This window comes from Scyliorhinus torazame, chromosome 2 (assembly GCF_047496885.1).
Source record: "Scyliorhinus torazame isolate Kashiwa2021f chromosome 2, sScyTor2.1, whole genome shotgun sequence".
Lineage (NCBI taxonomy): Eukaryota > Metazoa > Chordata > Chondrichthyes > Carcharhiniformes > Scyliorhinidae > Scyliorhinus > Scyliorhinus torazame.
In genome coordinates this window covers 155,366,587-155,381,411 of record NC_092708.1, presented here as the reverse complement: position 1 = coordinate 155,381,411, position 14,825 = coordinate 155,366,587, and positions in this window count along the sequence as shown.

Sequence of the window (14,825 nt, the reverse complement as noted above, 5' to 3'; positions counted from 1 at the left end):
GTGGCCTTTTTCTCCCGAACCCTCCACGCCTCAGAAATCCGCCACTCCTCAGTGGAAAAGGAAGCCCAAGCCATAGTGGAAGCTGTGCGACATTGGAGGCATTACCTGGCCGGCAGGAGATTCACTCTCCTCACTGACCAACGGTCGGTAGCTTTCATGTTCGATAATGCACAGCGGGGCAAAATTAAAAATGACAAGATCTTAAGGTGGAGGATCGAGCTCTCCACCTTCAACTATGAGATCTTGTACCGGCCCGGAAAGCTGAACGAGCCGTCCGATGCCCTATCCCGCGGCACATGTGCCAACGCACAAATTGACCGCCTCCAAACCCTCCACGAGGACCTCTGCCACCCGGGGGTCACTCGGTTTTACCACTTCATCAAGTCCCACAATCTCCCATACTCTTTAGAAGAGGTCCCTACAGTCACAAGGGACTGCCACATCTGCGCGGAATGCAAGCCGCATTTTTTCAGGCCAGATGGAGCGCACCTGATTAAGGCTTCCCGCCCCTTTGAACGTCTCAGTCTCGATTTCAAAGGGCCCCTCCCCTCCACCGACCGCAACGCATATTTCCTTAATGTAGTGGACGAATACTCCCGCTTCCCTTTTGCCATTCCCTGCTCCGACATGACCGCGGACACAGTCATTAAAGCCCTGAACAGCATCTTCACACTGTTCGGTTACCCCGCATACGTCCACAGCGACAGGGGGTCCTCTTTCATGAGTGACGATCTGCGCCAGTTCCTGCTCAGCAAGGGCATAGCCTCAAGCAGGACGACCAGCTACAACCCCCGGGGGAACGGGCAAGTAGAAAGGGAGAACGGCACGGTCTGGAAGGCCGTCCTACTGGCCCTACGGTCCAGGGATCTCCCAGTTTCACGGTGGCAGGAGGTCCTCCCGGATGCTCTCCATTCCATCCGGTCGTTATTATGTTCAAGCACTAATCAAACGCCTCACGAGCGTCTCCTTGTCTTCACTAGGAGGTCCTCCTCTGGAACGTCGCTCCGACCTGGCTGGCGGCCCCAGGACCCATCCTGCTCCGAAAGCACGTGCGGGCAGATAAGGTGGACCCGTTGGTCGAAAGGGTTCACCTCCTCCACTCAAACCCCCAGTACGCCTACGTGGAGTACCCCGACGGCCGACAGGACACGGTCTCCCTGCGGGATCTGGCGCCCGCCGGCACCACGCACACCCCCCCGACACCATCAACCCAACCACCCCCCTTCCTGCCACCGCCGCAACCCGCGACCGCCCCCATCCCAGGAGGATCAGTCCCCCTCCCCTTTGCACCGACAGCTGGAACCGTATGGCTCCTGGAGGCGACAACACTGGTACAAGCACCACCACCACCGCCGGGGCCGAGGCAATCGACACGGACGACCAGACCGCCCGACCGACTCGTGGCGTCGATGTAAAACAAAGATGGACTGTTCAAAGAACATTTTGTTTTTTCCTATACCCTCTGACAATAGTTGCAACAGGACGAAACTGTCCAATACTGTACTACCATGTGAATGTTCTATCTTCCCAGGACCAGCCCTGTAAAACCTTACCACCATACGAAGCATCACCCCGCCGGGTTCATTTTTGACAAGGGGTGAATGTGGTAGTATGTATTGGGGGTCATGTGGGACTGGAAGCCCTAATGTCATTGGCTGACAGATCCCGGGTCCTGGTTGGCCGTTGACCTCAAGCTCCGCCCTGAAGGCGAAGTATAAGAAGCCGGTGTCTTCCCCCGCAGGCCAGTTTACTATCGGGCTGCTGGGGAACAGACACGCTTAATAAAGCCTCATCGACTTCACTCTATTCGTCTCACGGAGTCTTTGTGCGCTACAGGCACACATGCACATCACTTGACCGTGACCGGGCGAGCTAGAGGCATGGGCTTTTCCTGCATAACTGGCCTGCCTCAGGTGCAGGGTATTATCGACTGCAACCATGTGGCTCTGCGTTTCCTCTGGCGGATTGGGATGCTATTTGTGAAACGCAAGGAATTCCACTCCCACAATGTTCAGATAGAGTGTGACCACGCCATGTACACCATGCAGGTATGCGCCCATTTCCCGGGGAGCATCCATGACAGTTACATCTAGGAATGCTCGCAGGTGCCAACTGTTTTGAGGGAGGCCAGAGCCACTTGGGAGGTGGCTGATGATGCAGTACGGAGGCTGTAAACACCTGCTGAGGCATGCTACAATCAGGTTCATGCGTCAACATGTGTGCTGGTAGAGCAGGCGATTGGCTGTTCAAGATGGAGCTCTGGTTCCTGGACGGGTCGGAGGGAGCTCTCCAATACAGCCCCCAGAGGATGCCCTGAATCATAATAATAATCTTTATTATTGTCACAAGTAGGCTTACATTAACACTGAAATAAAGTTACTGTGAAAAGCCCCTAGTGGCCACATACCTGCGCCTGCTCAGGTACACTGAGGGAGAATTCAAAATGTCCAATTCACCTAAGAAGCACGTCTTTTGGGACTTGTGGGAGGAAACTGGAGCACCCGTAGAAAACCCACGCAGACATGGGGAGACTTCTCACAGACAGTGACCCAAGCAGAATCAAACCCGGGATTCTGGTGCTGTGCTACCATGCAGCCCATTATGACGTGCTCCATTCTGCACAACCTGACACTGTAGCGGGGCGATCAGCTGGATGCGGAGGGCATGCAGGAGCACCACATCTCCTCGGATGTCGAGGAGATCGGTGAGTGGTAACCCATGGCGGAGGTGGAGGAAGGACCTCTGGCGATGGCCATGGCCCGCATGGGGTGTAGGGCTAGGGTGTGAAGCTCTCCCAACATGAGGTCTGTCATACTTCACTACTGTGGTGACTGCGGGAGGTCATTGTGACGGTGGCAACATTCATCAGCAAGGCGTTAAAGCCATTGGCCAAACCCTGCAGGTGAATGATGATGACTTGCAGTGAAGACAGAGCAAGGCTCCTCTTATCACAGTCCTAGAGCTTTACAATACTAAGTTTATCCCATCGCATCTGACTCGATTACCTTTTCAGTCAATGTCTTCCAGATTTCCACCATCCTCTGGGTGAAAACATTTTTTCCCAAATCCCCTGCCCCTTACTATAAATATCTGTCCTCTGGTTACTGACCCCTCTACTCAGGGGAAAAGATTTTTCATATCTACCCTATCAATGTCCCTCATAATTATGTACACCCCAATCAGATTCCCTCTGCCTCCTGTGCTATAAGGAAATAACCCCAGCCTAACCAGCCTCTCTCCACAGGTAAAAAGCTCCAGCCCAGGCAACATGCTGGTGAATCTACTCTGCAATCTTTCTAGCGAAATCACTTCCTTCCTACAGTGTGGTGCCCAGAACTGCACACAGTGCTCCAGTTGTGCCCTAACTAGCATTTCATACAATTCCATCATAGCTTCCCTGCTCATATTCTATGCCTCGGTTAATAAAGGCAAGTATCGCATATGCATTCTTAATCACCTTATCTTCCTGTCCTGTTGCCTTCAGGAATCTTCGGACATGTATCCCACGGTCCCTCAGGTCCTTTGAACTTCCTAGCGTCTGCCCATTCATTATGTATCCCTTGCCTTGTTAGTCCTCCCAAAATGCATCACTCACACATTTCAGGGTTAAATTATATGTTTCTCCACTTTAACTGTAATTCCTCATCCTCAGAACTATTGTAGTAAATTTCTTCTGGACCCTGTAGCCACCTAAAATGGCTGATTCCCGATTAGAATGGTCAAAACCCCGATCTAAAATGGCGAACGAAAGAGGCTGATGGGAAAATCAGCCAATAGGACTCAAACGGACAGCTGCAGGCAAAACAGTGTATTCAGCTCTGGGGAAGTCGGCCAAGACCGATACCTGCAGCCATTAACATCACAACAACCCAGCCATCTGCATATTAAGCAGCCATCCCCGGGAACAATTGCTACACATTAGCAACATAAAGCCGATCCAGACCTTTCGGCGCCAGCAGTGGCTGTGACAAAGGAAGGTAGACGACCACCCCCCGATCAAGGAATCGCCCCATTATTGGAGCATATTGAACCAAGTGATTGGGACCAAGTCCAATCACTTGGAACCAGGGTCAAGGTCCGCCCCGAGAGGCGGGAAGCCACTAGGGACTATAAAAATAGGGGCCAAGTTCAGATCGACCTTTCATCTCCTGCTCGCAACCTTCGAGATCCTTCGATGAAGAAATAAGTAAGTCTTACTCCAGCGATCGCTACCAGATAGGTGCTCCAGACTATCGACCCGTACCAGCCTTTTGAATCCCACAGGCCAGAACCAATTCGATAGACCATTCGTTTCCCTGACCTGGTGGGCCATTTCCAAAGTTAAGTATTGGCCTTTAGTGGTAGGTAATAGTCTAGAAGTAGGATTATTGTATAAGTATTCATTGCTGTATATAATAAATGATCGTTGATTTAACTTTTACTAAGCGGTGTGCTGCATTACTAATCATTACTTGAGCTTGAACCGCGTGGCGGTATCAGGAAGATACCTGGCGACTCGTGAGCAAAGGTGACAGAATTAGAGCTAATAAAACTAAGGCTAATAAGAGTAACATTTTGGCTACTCTGGTGGGACCCGATCTAGAAGTGGAAAACCACTCCTGGAGAACCCAAGAAATTTTGAATTAGAATCCAATTGGAAACAAAAAACCACAAGTGTTCAAGCAGTTCTGATTAATAGTCATAATTCGGAAGTGTGTGTATGCATGCGTAACTAACAGGGCTATAAGGTAAAACTGATAGTTTTTGTTGCGTCAAAACTGTCAGAAGTCTGTATTTTCGGAAATTAGCGCAAGCCGTACCCGCATCTACGGCACCACCTGAGCCCCCTGTTCCAAATTTAACCGAAGCAAGCGGATAGGAGAGATGGCCATGCAGGCAATGCAGCGCCTCATGAAGCCCGAGGAATTTGCGGTCGCAGCGACCAGCAGCAGTAGAGTGGGACAGTGCCCCACTTGGGAAGAGGAAATTCGGAAATAACTCAAGGGCAAAGGAGGGCCCTTGTGGAATGATTTCTGTAATAATGACGACTCAGGTCCCGGAAGTATAGGGCATACTTGGTGGGAGAATATGAGTGAGATCCATAAAAAGAACTTAGCAAAAGCTCGCAAGCCGATGGCAATTGTGTCCTGTCTGGCACAATTGCGAGGCACAGAGGAGGTCGTCAGGACGCTCCGCAAAGAAGTAGAGGGCATACATCGTATGAGTAAAGTCGATGTATGCGAGGTGGAGAAAGAGAATCTGGAATTAAGGCGGAAATTAGCAGCAAAGGACGAAGAGGTGGCTGACGCCAAACGGGGTCACCAGTCTTGTCTGGCGCATTTGAGTAGTTTCCAGTCCCAGTATGAAAAGGCTTATCAGGACACGCAACGTGCAGTCCTGGTAAAGAAAGAGACAGAGAAGCAGGTGGAGACGCTACAGAAGCAATGTAGTGATCTCAAGGCAGCCTTGAGAGCGCTTCACGCTGCAACCACGGAACAAAGGCAGAGCACCATAGACCATGCAAAGTGCCGGAAGCAAATTGCAGACCTGCAATCACTACTTTCTGTCCAAAAGGGATTCCAAGAAACCTTTGGGGAAAAATTAGACCAGGAAGACGGCCCTGATTGGGAAGAATTACAGGAAACAGCGCAGAGATATGTTCAGGGAACATGTGCGCAGGGAAAGCCCCAAAGGAGAAAAGCACCCCCACCCCCCCACACAGCAGGTAGTTCAGGCTCCCATGAACCCTGTAACAACCCACCGCACAGCCACATCAGACGAGGCGGAATTCCTATATTCCACCCCCCTCACAGTGACCCAATTACGGGACGCGTGTGCAAAAATCACACCGTTCCTCCCCGCTTCAGACTCACACCATTTCTTTGCCACCGTCAAACATCAGGCGACCATGTACGGCCTGGATGAGAGAGAGCATGTAAAGCTCATGGTTCTAAGTTTGGATCCATCGGTAGCAGCAGTCCTTCCCGACCCACAGAACATAGGAGGAGGCACCCTTGCAGAAATGCATACCGCGATCCTGGATGCGATCGGGTATAACCGGGCAGACCCCGTAGATGGCCGAAATAAGTGTAGGCAGGAGAAGTCTGAGCACCCCACAGCGGTTGCAGGGCGCCTGTGGATTCACTTCAAAGCTGTTTTTGGAGACGTAGACCGTGCCCATTTGTCCCCAGACAATATGGGCAAATGGACCCGCACCCTTATCTCCCATTCCACAGAGGCAGGACAGAATGTCTGCAATAGTTATGATCCCTCGGAGGAGGCTCATAACGAGAAGTGGGTGGTTAAAAGATTGTCCCGCGTTTGGGAGCAGTCTGTTCACAATAGACCCGCCGCTAAAACCACCGAGGAAAAGCAAGTCGCCGCAGACATGCAGGCAGTAAAAGCCACACCTCACAACCCCGCCTGGGTAAATGAGGGAAAGAACAGCCCCCCACCCAAATCACAAGAATGTTACAATTGCAGACATTTGGGACATTTTGCAAAAGAGTGCAATGCCCCTAAAAAGCCACCGAGAGCCCAGCAAACAGGCACTCTGAGTAAGAAAAAGACAGAGCCCATCCATTGCATTAGTGCCCGTTCAGATCAGACGGACTTGACCGAAACGGACTGACGGTGAACGGGCTCCCCCAGTTGGGTCTGCGATATCCTTTGGGATAGGTCAGGACGACCCGTAGTCGCAGCGAAAATTCGGGGACAGCCTATCGAGTTTCTTTGGGACACAGGTTATGGTGATCCCGCACCACCATAAATTCCTCCACCCTGTTTCAGGACACGTGGCCCACTACAGCCACTATCACCCTCAGCGGCTTCACAGGCCACTCACAACAGGGACACATCACAGCCCCTGTATCCATCCAAATCGGAACCAAAACCACAAAACACCCCGTTGTTTTAGTCGACCTGCCCCACACAGCAGAACACATTCTGGGAATCAACTTTATGAATTCCCACCACCTATCCTTCGATCCAGTCAACCAGTATGTCTGGAAGATGGCGAAAACCGCTAGAGCCCCCGGAACACTCAACATAGGGGACTACATGAACAAAATTAGCGCAGTAGACGTGTTTTGGTTCAACCCCACCACACTCAGCATGGACAAGCAGGTTAGGGCAGTTCTGCAAAAGAACAGGGCAGCATTCGCGACCCACAAGCACGACTGTGGACGGATGACTGGCTCCGTACAAGTAACAGGACCGGACCCTAGACCCCAAAAACAGTACGGATTCCCCCTAGAAGCAGAGGGAGAAATCCTAAAAGTTATAGAGAGCTTATTAGAGCAGGGCGTACTAAGATCGGTAGCCTCTACTAATAATGCCCCGATTTGGCCAGTGAGGAAACCCGACGGATCATGGCGCTTGACCATTGATTATCGGGACCTCAATAAAGTCACCCCTGCAGCAGCCCCCACCGTTGCAACAAGTCCCGAGACCATGCTCAAACAGGGACTCAATTCCCGATATTTCACGGTTTTGGACGTCAGTAATGGATTCTGGTCCATTCCATTGGCAAAGGCGTGCCAGTACAAATTTGCCTTCACTTTTAAAGCGCAGCAGTACACATGGACATGCCTGCCACAAGGCTTCCACAACTCTCCTTCCATTTTCCACCGACAGCTGGCAAATGGACTAGCAAAATTGTCTCGCCCCGAATGTCTGGTACAGTATGTAGATGATCTACTACTGCAGGCAGACACCAAGGAAGAGCACATTGAGCTTCTGTCCGAACTCCTGGAATTATTATATTCCATTGGCTGTAAAGTTAACCCCAAAAGGCCCAGATATTGGAAGAAAAAGTGGTATATTTGGGTACAATTATCACACACGGCAACCGCGAGATCGAGCATAAAAGAATTGACTCGATCGCTAAATTGCCCCGTCGCCAGAACGTTTCAGCCCTCCGGTCGTTTTTAGGACTGGTTGGCTACTGCCGAAACCACATTGACGGTTTCGCCTGCAAGGCAGCAGCTTCTCAGACCTCCTAAAGAAAGGAGCCCCCTGGGAGTGGCTTCCGCAGCATACGGATGCTGTGGAATCATTAAAACAGGCGCTCGTAGCCGCCCCCGCACTACAAGTTCCAGACCCGCTTTCCCCTTACGCAATAGAGGTAGTGACCACAGACCGCACCCTTTCAGCCGTGCTCCTGCAGGAACGGCACGACCAGCTAAGAACCGTGGCTTATGCCTCCTGAATTTTAGATGCTGTGGAGCAGGGATTTTCAGCCTGTGAGAGGCACCTGCTCGCAGTTTTCTGGGCAGTCCAGTACTTTTCCTATATTACCGGACTGAACCCCATCACCATTCTGACCGAGCACACCCCCACCCAACTTTTACTGGACGGACGACTTAAGGACGGTACCGTCAGCCAAATACGCATAGCTAGGCGGACCCTTCTCTTGCAAGGACGGGACATCACAGTAAAACGGACCAAGACACACACATACTTAGCGGACAATTTGCAGTACCCCGGAACCCCCCATGAATGTGAAATCATCTCTCCACACGACAACACAAGCCCCTTTATAGCAAAAACACCCCCCAGGAAAATCGGTAATCCATCTCAGAGCCCCCCTCGCCCGGACACGTGTGACCCCATTAAGATTTATGTGGATGGATCTTCCACAGTCTTAGATGGGCAACGCATAACAGGTTGTGGGATTTATGTTGAGGACGCGCAGGGACGCGCCCTCGAGGAAATTGCATTAAAACTCCCCGGACATTTAGGCACGCAGGCAGCAGAGCTTGCGGCCATCACGTACATAGTAGACCACCCAGATTCCTTCCCCAGCCCAGCAGACATATACTCAGACAGCCTCTATGTCTGTAACAGCCTTACAGAATTGCTGCCCCTGTGGGAAACAAGAGGATTTGTTTCCGCGGATGGGAAACCCGTCCCCTCAGCCCCATTACTCCGCCATATTTTACAAAAAGCCCAGAACAGGACTTTGGGGATCATAAAAGTCCGCAGCCACCATCGTTCCTCCCCCCCCCGGAAATGTAAAAGCCGACGCACTGGCTAAGGCAGGATCCAGGCATGGGTATTTCTGGAAATCCCCGAAAGCGCGCCAGTGAGTGCGCCAGTGAGTGCAGTTCAGGTCACGCAGACTAGGATCGAGGATCTAGTAGAGGCCCAGAAGCAGGATAGCGCTCTCACTGAGATTGTGAAAGGGAAGTTTCCAGCCTCCTACTAGAGGTTCAGAAATACACTAACCACACATGACGGTGTGGTGTTAAAGGACACCCTTTATGTAATTCCTGAGCAGGATAGGAACCAATTAATTTGTTTATTCCATGATGGTCATGGACACCAGGGAATCGATCCCACTACAGCCCACCTCAAACAGCTTTGTTGGTGGCCAAATCTCAAGGAAGATGTAAGCCATTACATTGAGAATTGCCTTATCTGTGCGCAGAACAACCCCGATAGATTTGCCAAAAAGGCTCAACTCAGCCACACCCGACCCGTTAACGGCCCCTGGACTAACCTCCAGATTGATTTCATAGGTCCATTGCCCCCTTGCAGGAGTGGCTATAAATATGTTCTGGTGGTCATAGACACTTTTACAAAGTGGGTGGAAGCATTTCCAGCCCGCACCAACACCGCAAAAACCACCGCAAAAATCCTAACCCACCACATCTTTACAAGATGGGGACTCCCCCGCAGTATTGAATCAGACCAAGGTTCTCACTTTATGGGACTGGTCATGCAGAACGTCCTCACGATATTTGGCATCACCCAAAAATTCCACATTGCCTACCACCCACAGTCGAGTGGTATAGTGGAGCGCATGAATCGGACCCTAAAAACCACCCTCAGAAAAATGGTCCAGCAGAGCAACACCACTTGGGACTCAGTCCTCCCTTTTGTGCTGATGTTTTTGCATAACACTGTTTCCACCTCCGCAGGTTACACCCCACACACTCTTATGACCGGACGCCCCATGAAAGGGACAGAATACTTGTTAGGTTTGGACCTGACCAGCCCTGAAGTTACGGCCCTCACCCACAAGAAAGCCGTGGAGCAATTCGTTGCTAATGTAAAAACGGCTCAGTTAGCAGCCGCAGTTAAATTGGGCACCAAAAAGAAACAGAGCAAGGCCTGTTTTGATAAGGCAGTGCATGCAATGGAATTTGATATAGGACAGCAAGTGATGTTGTCTGTATATAACCCCAGCACATTGCTGTCTCCAAAATACTCGGGTCCGTACTCCATTTCGGATAAAGTAAGCCCATCGGTATACAAAATAAAATACCCAAATGGTAAGACTGCGTGGTTTCATATAAACCAGTTAAAGGCTTATGGAACACAATCAAACCACGCCCACCATGTCATGCTTGATGCAGCAGACCACACCCCGCCCACAGCCAACGTATCCCGACCAACCCCCACCACGTCCAGCCCAGCCACAGACTCGCCCTCGATTCCACCCCCAAAATCTACACTCCGCTCCAGAACGCCCACAGACTGCAGCAGCACAGACAGCGACTGTGACTCGGACGATAGCCACAGCACGCCTCCCTACTATCCCCATACAACCGGACCCACACCCAGCGACTCCGATTACGATCCCAGTGATCCCTTCATTATCACTTTTCTAAACAAATCCCACCACCGACCACCGAACCACACAGACGACCCCGACTGTGTCCCCACACAACTCGACACAACTTATTGGCACCGCGACAATTCCTACAGACTCGTCCGCAACGACGAAAGCAACCCCAACTCACACCAAGCAGCCCTTTCAGCCCTAATTCACTCCAGAGTTTGGCACCCGGGAGAAGGGGACGACCTCGAGTCTGACTCCCAAGCCGCCAACCCCATTGCGACCCTGTTCGCAACAGAGAACTGAGGTGTCCACATGATGTTTAAAGGAAACGTTTGGGAGAAGTGTTGTCCTTCCTGATGGAACCTGCAGGATGTTTTATGTTGTTCGTACGTTTGTTTTGTGTTGTTCGTCCGACAGGAGAATTTTTCTCCAGCCGCTTGTTCAGCGGTACCAACTTATCTGCAGAAACCTGGTCAACAGACCAGACGCTTGTTCAATGGAACTAGCTTGTCTGCAGACACTTCAGCTGATACCGGTTCGGGTACCAGACGCACGATCGTAGCTGCTCTTGTGATTCAAGGATAGAATCACTGTAGCAACCCCACCATGATGACTACATTTTTGCCCGTTCTTGTCGGTTGCTCAGGCAGTGGAGAAATGGCGTGAGACCCGCCCTGCCTGGGGACCACCCCCCATTGGTCAAACACGCTCGGGTAGGGGAGATACAGCATTGGTAGCCGTCCTACCCGGGGACTCCATCCAAATCTTACCCGTCACGGCCCATATGCACCTCATTTGACATTTTTCATTTCAAAAAGTTTTATTTGTTTAGGCGACCTTTAGGTTGCTGCCATCTGCTATTTACATCCTGGAACATTTAGATGGTGAATCAGCACTGGTCCGTCATTGGGAAGTGTGCCGTGTCCTAACATTTGTTTTGGGAAAAAAAAAATTGAGGGAGTCACATATAGTGACCAATTATAAGGGAATAATTGGCCCCAAAGGACAGACACACTAACACACCGGATATTAAACCAAGGTAGTTACAGATACTATGCTTGTTTTCACAGAACTCCAGAGGCTCCAGGACCGGAGAAAACAAAGAACACAAGAAGGAAAAGGAAAGAGGACAGCCAGGACAGCCATGAGGACTTACTTCATCGTGCTCAACATTTTTTTCATGGACACTTGGTTGCGCGGGACCGTGGACCCCATTACTTCAAACCTCCCTGCCGTTAATGTTTCACTGCCCCGCAGTACCCAGAGCCCAGTCACCATTGACACTGCATCTTCCTGGTGTGCCAGGTTCATAACCTGGTACTCCCTGTCCTACGTGATCGAAGCACTGTTAGCGTTGGCGATACTCTGCTGTGTAGTGCCGACTATGCGCCTCCGCAAATGGACAAGGCGGGCGTACCGCGCTCGAACCTCGGTATATTGGATCCGATCCCCTATATTTGGTTATGACCAGACCCCCGACCCCAGCGATCTATAACAAAATAATAAAGAGCATTCACTTGCGTTATTACTGTAAATAAAAAGATGTACAAAACTTTTCATGAAAAAAAAAGTATGATCCTGAGCTTGACTGCCAAGCCAGGAAAGAGTATATTAAATGTTGTGATTGTTGTTGTATGTTTTAGGAAGATAGGATAATGCAATGTTTAGTGAGTATAGTATGTTTAGGTAAAATTAGAGGTTCCAAGTTCGTTATTTTGTAAATGCATGTCCCTGCCTGACATAGCGCCCTTAGAATTGTTTAGGTAAAAAATGTTTGTGCATAGCTAGGGTCAGAGCAGTGGCCATGTAGGAGGTGACCCCCCCCCCAGTCAGGGAATGGAAAGAACAAAATTTATGTGATCCTTCACGCTTCGCATTAGGATCACAAGGAGGGTTTGTAGCCACCTAAAATGGCTGATTCCCGATTAGAATGGTCAAAAGCCCGATCTAAAATGGTGAACGAAAGAGGCTGATGGGAAAATCAGCCAACAGGACTCAAACGGAGAGCTGCAGACAAAACAGTGTATTTGGCTCTGGGGACGTCAGCCCAGACCGATACCTGCAACTATTAACATCACAACAACCCAGCCATCTGCATATTAAGCAGCCATCCCCGGGAACAATTGCTACACATTAGCAACATAAAGCCGATCCAGACCTTTTCGGCGTCAGCAGTGGCTGTGATAAAGGAAGGTAGACGACCACCCCCCGATCAAGGAATCGCCCCATTATTGGAGCATATCGAACCAAGTGATTGGGACCAAGTCCAATCACTGGGAACCAGGGTCAAGGTCCGCCCCAAGTGGCGGGAAGCCCCTAGGGACTATAAAAATAGGGGCCAAGTTCAAATCGACCCTTCTTCTCCTGCTCGCAACCTTCGAGACCCTTCGACGAAGAAACAAGTAAGTCTTACTCCAGCGATCGCTACCAGATAGGTGCTCCAGACTATCGACCCGTACCAACCTTTTGAATCCCGCAGGCCAGAACCAATTCGATAGACCATTCGTTTCCCCGCCCTGGTGGGCCATTTCCAAAGCTAAGTATTGGCCTTTAGTGGTAGGTAATAGTCTAGAAGTAGGATTATTGTCTAAGTATTTATTGTTGCATATAATAAATGATCGTTGATTTAACTTTTACTAAGCGGTGTGCTGCATTACTAATCATTACTTGAGCTTGAACCACGTGGCGGTATCAGGAAGATACCTGGCGACTCGTGAGCAAAGGTGACAGAATTAGAGCTAATAAAACTAAGGCTAATAAGAGCAACAACCCTTCCTGAAGTTTGGTGGAGAAGTAAGAAATGAAATGAAATGAAAATTGCTTATTGTCACAAGTATGCTTCAAATGAAGTTACTGTGAAAAGCCCCTAGTCGCCACATTCCGGCGCCTGTTCGGGGAGGCTGCTATTTTCATTTTGTTTTGTTACTCGCCCATTTCCTCTGGCTCTACGCATAGATTCCCTCTCTTGTCCTTGAGTGGGCCAACCCTTTCCCTGACTACCCTCTTGCTCTTTATGTATGTATGAAAAGCCTTGGGGTTTTCCTAAATCATGTTTGCCAATGACTTATCATGATCCCTTTTAGCTCTCCTGACTCCTTGCTTAAGTTCCTTCTTACTTTCCTTATATTCCTCACAGGCTTTGTCTGTTCCCGGCCTTCTAGCCCTTACAAATGCTTCCTTTTTCCTTTGGACTAGGCTCACAATACTATCGACAAGTATGCTGACGACATGACCGTAGTGGGTCGGATCTCGAACAACGATGAGTCAGAATACAAAAGGAGATAGAGGCCGGGATTCTCTAAAATCGCGACGAAGTGTTGACGCCGGCGTAAACACCGGAGTGTTTCACGCCGGCGTCAACAGGCCTCCTGGCCCAGCAATTCCATGGCCCATGGGGGGCCAGCATGGCGCCGGAGTACTGCACGCAGCGCCGGCGCCGATACGCGGCCCTGCACTGCCGGCCCCCGCATGCGCGCGGCGGCCAGGCGCAGGTCCGCGCATATGCGCAGCGGCCGCCTCCACGCCATGCCCGCGCAACATGGCGGAGCCACACAACGGGCCGGCATGGAAGAAGGTAGGCCCCCCCCCCGGATCGCGCGCGTCCACCGAACGGTGGCCCCTGATCGCGGACCTGACCGTCGTGAAGGCCTACCCCGGGGTCTGATCCACTCGCCCTCCCCACCAGGACGGCCACCGAGGCCGCGGGTCCGAGCTCCCACCGGGTGAAACCATGTTAGAACCACGCCGGTGGGAACTCGGCCGGATGACCGTGGAGAAACGCCATGGGAGCCTCTTTCATCAGCCCCCGACCGGTGCCGCGTCGACCGTGCCTGTGTGGCTGGTGATGATTCTCTGGTCACCGAAGAATCATGTCCCGGCATCGGACCAGTGTTGCGGGCCGTCTCGGTGTCATCTCTGATGCACCGGCTCAGAGAATCCCGGCCTGAGAACCTAGTGATGTGGTGTAACGACAATAATCACTCCCTCAATGTCAGAAAAATTTAAGAGTGGTCATTGACTTCAGGAAGCACAGTCGTATTGTACACACCCCTGTCTGCTTCAATGGGGCCGAGGTGGAGATGATTGACAGCTTGAACTTCCTAGGTATGTTCATCACCAAAAAGATGAACTGGTTGACCCACATTGACGCTACGACCAAGAAAGCACAATAGCGCCTATACGTACTCAGGAAACTAAGAAAATTCGGCATGTCCGCATTGACTCTTACCAACCTTTTTAGCTGCGCCATAGAAAGCATCCTATCTGGCTGCATCACAGC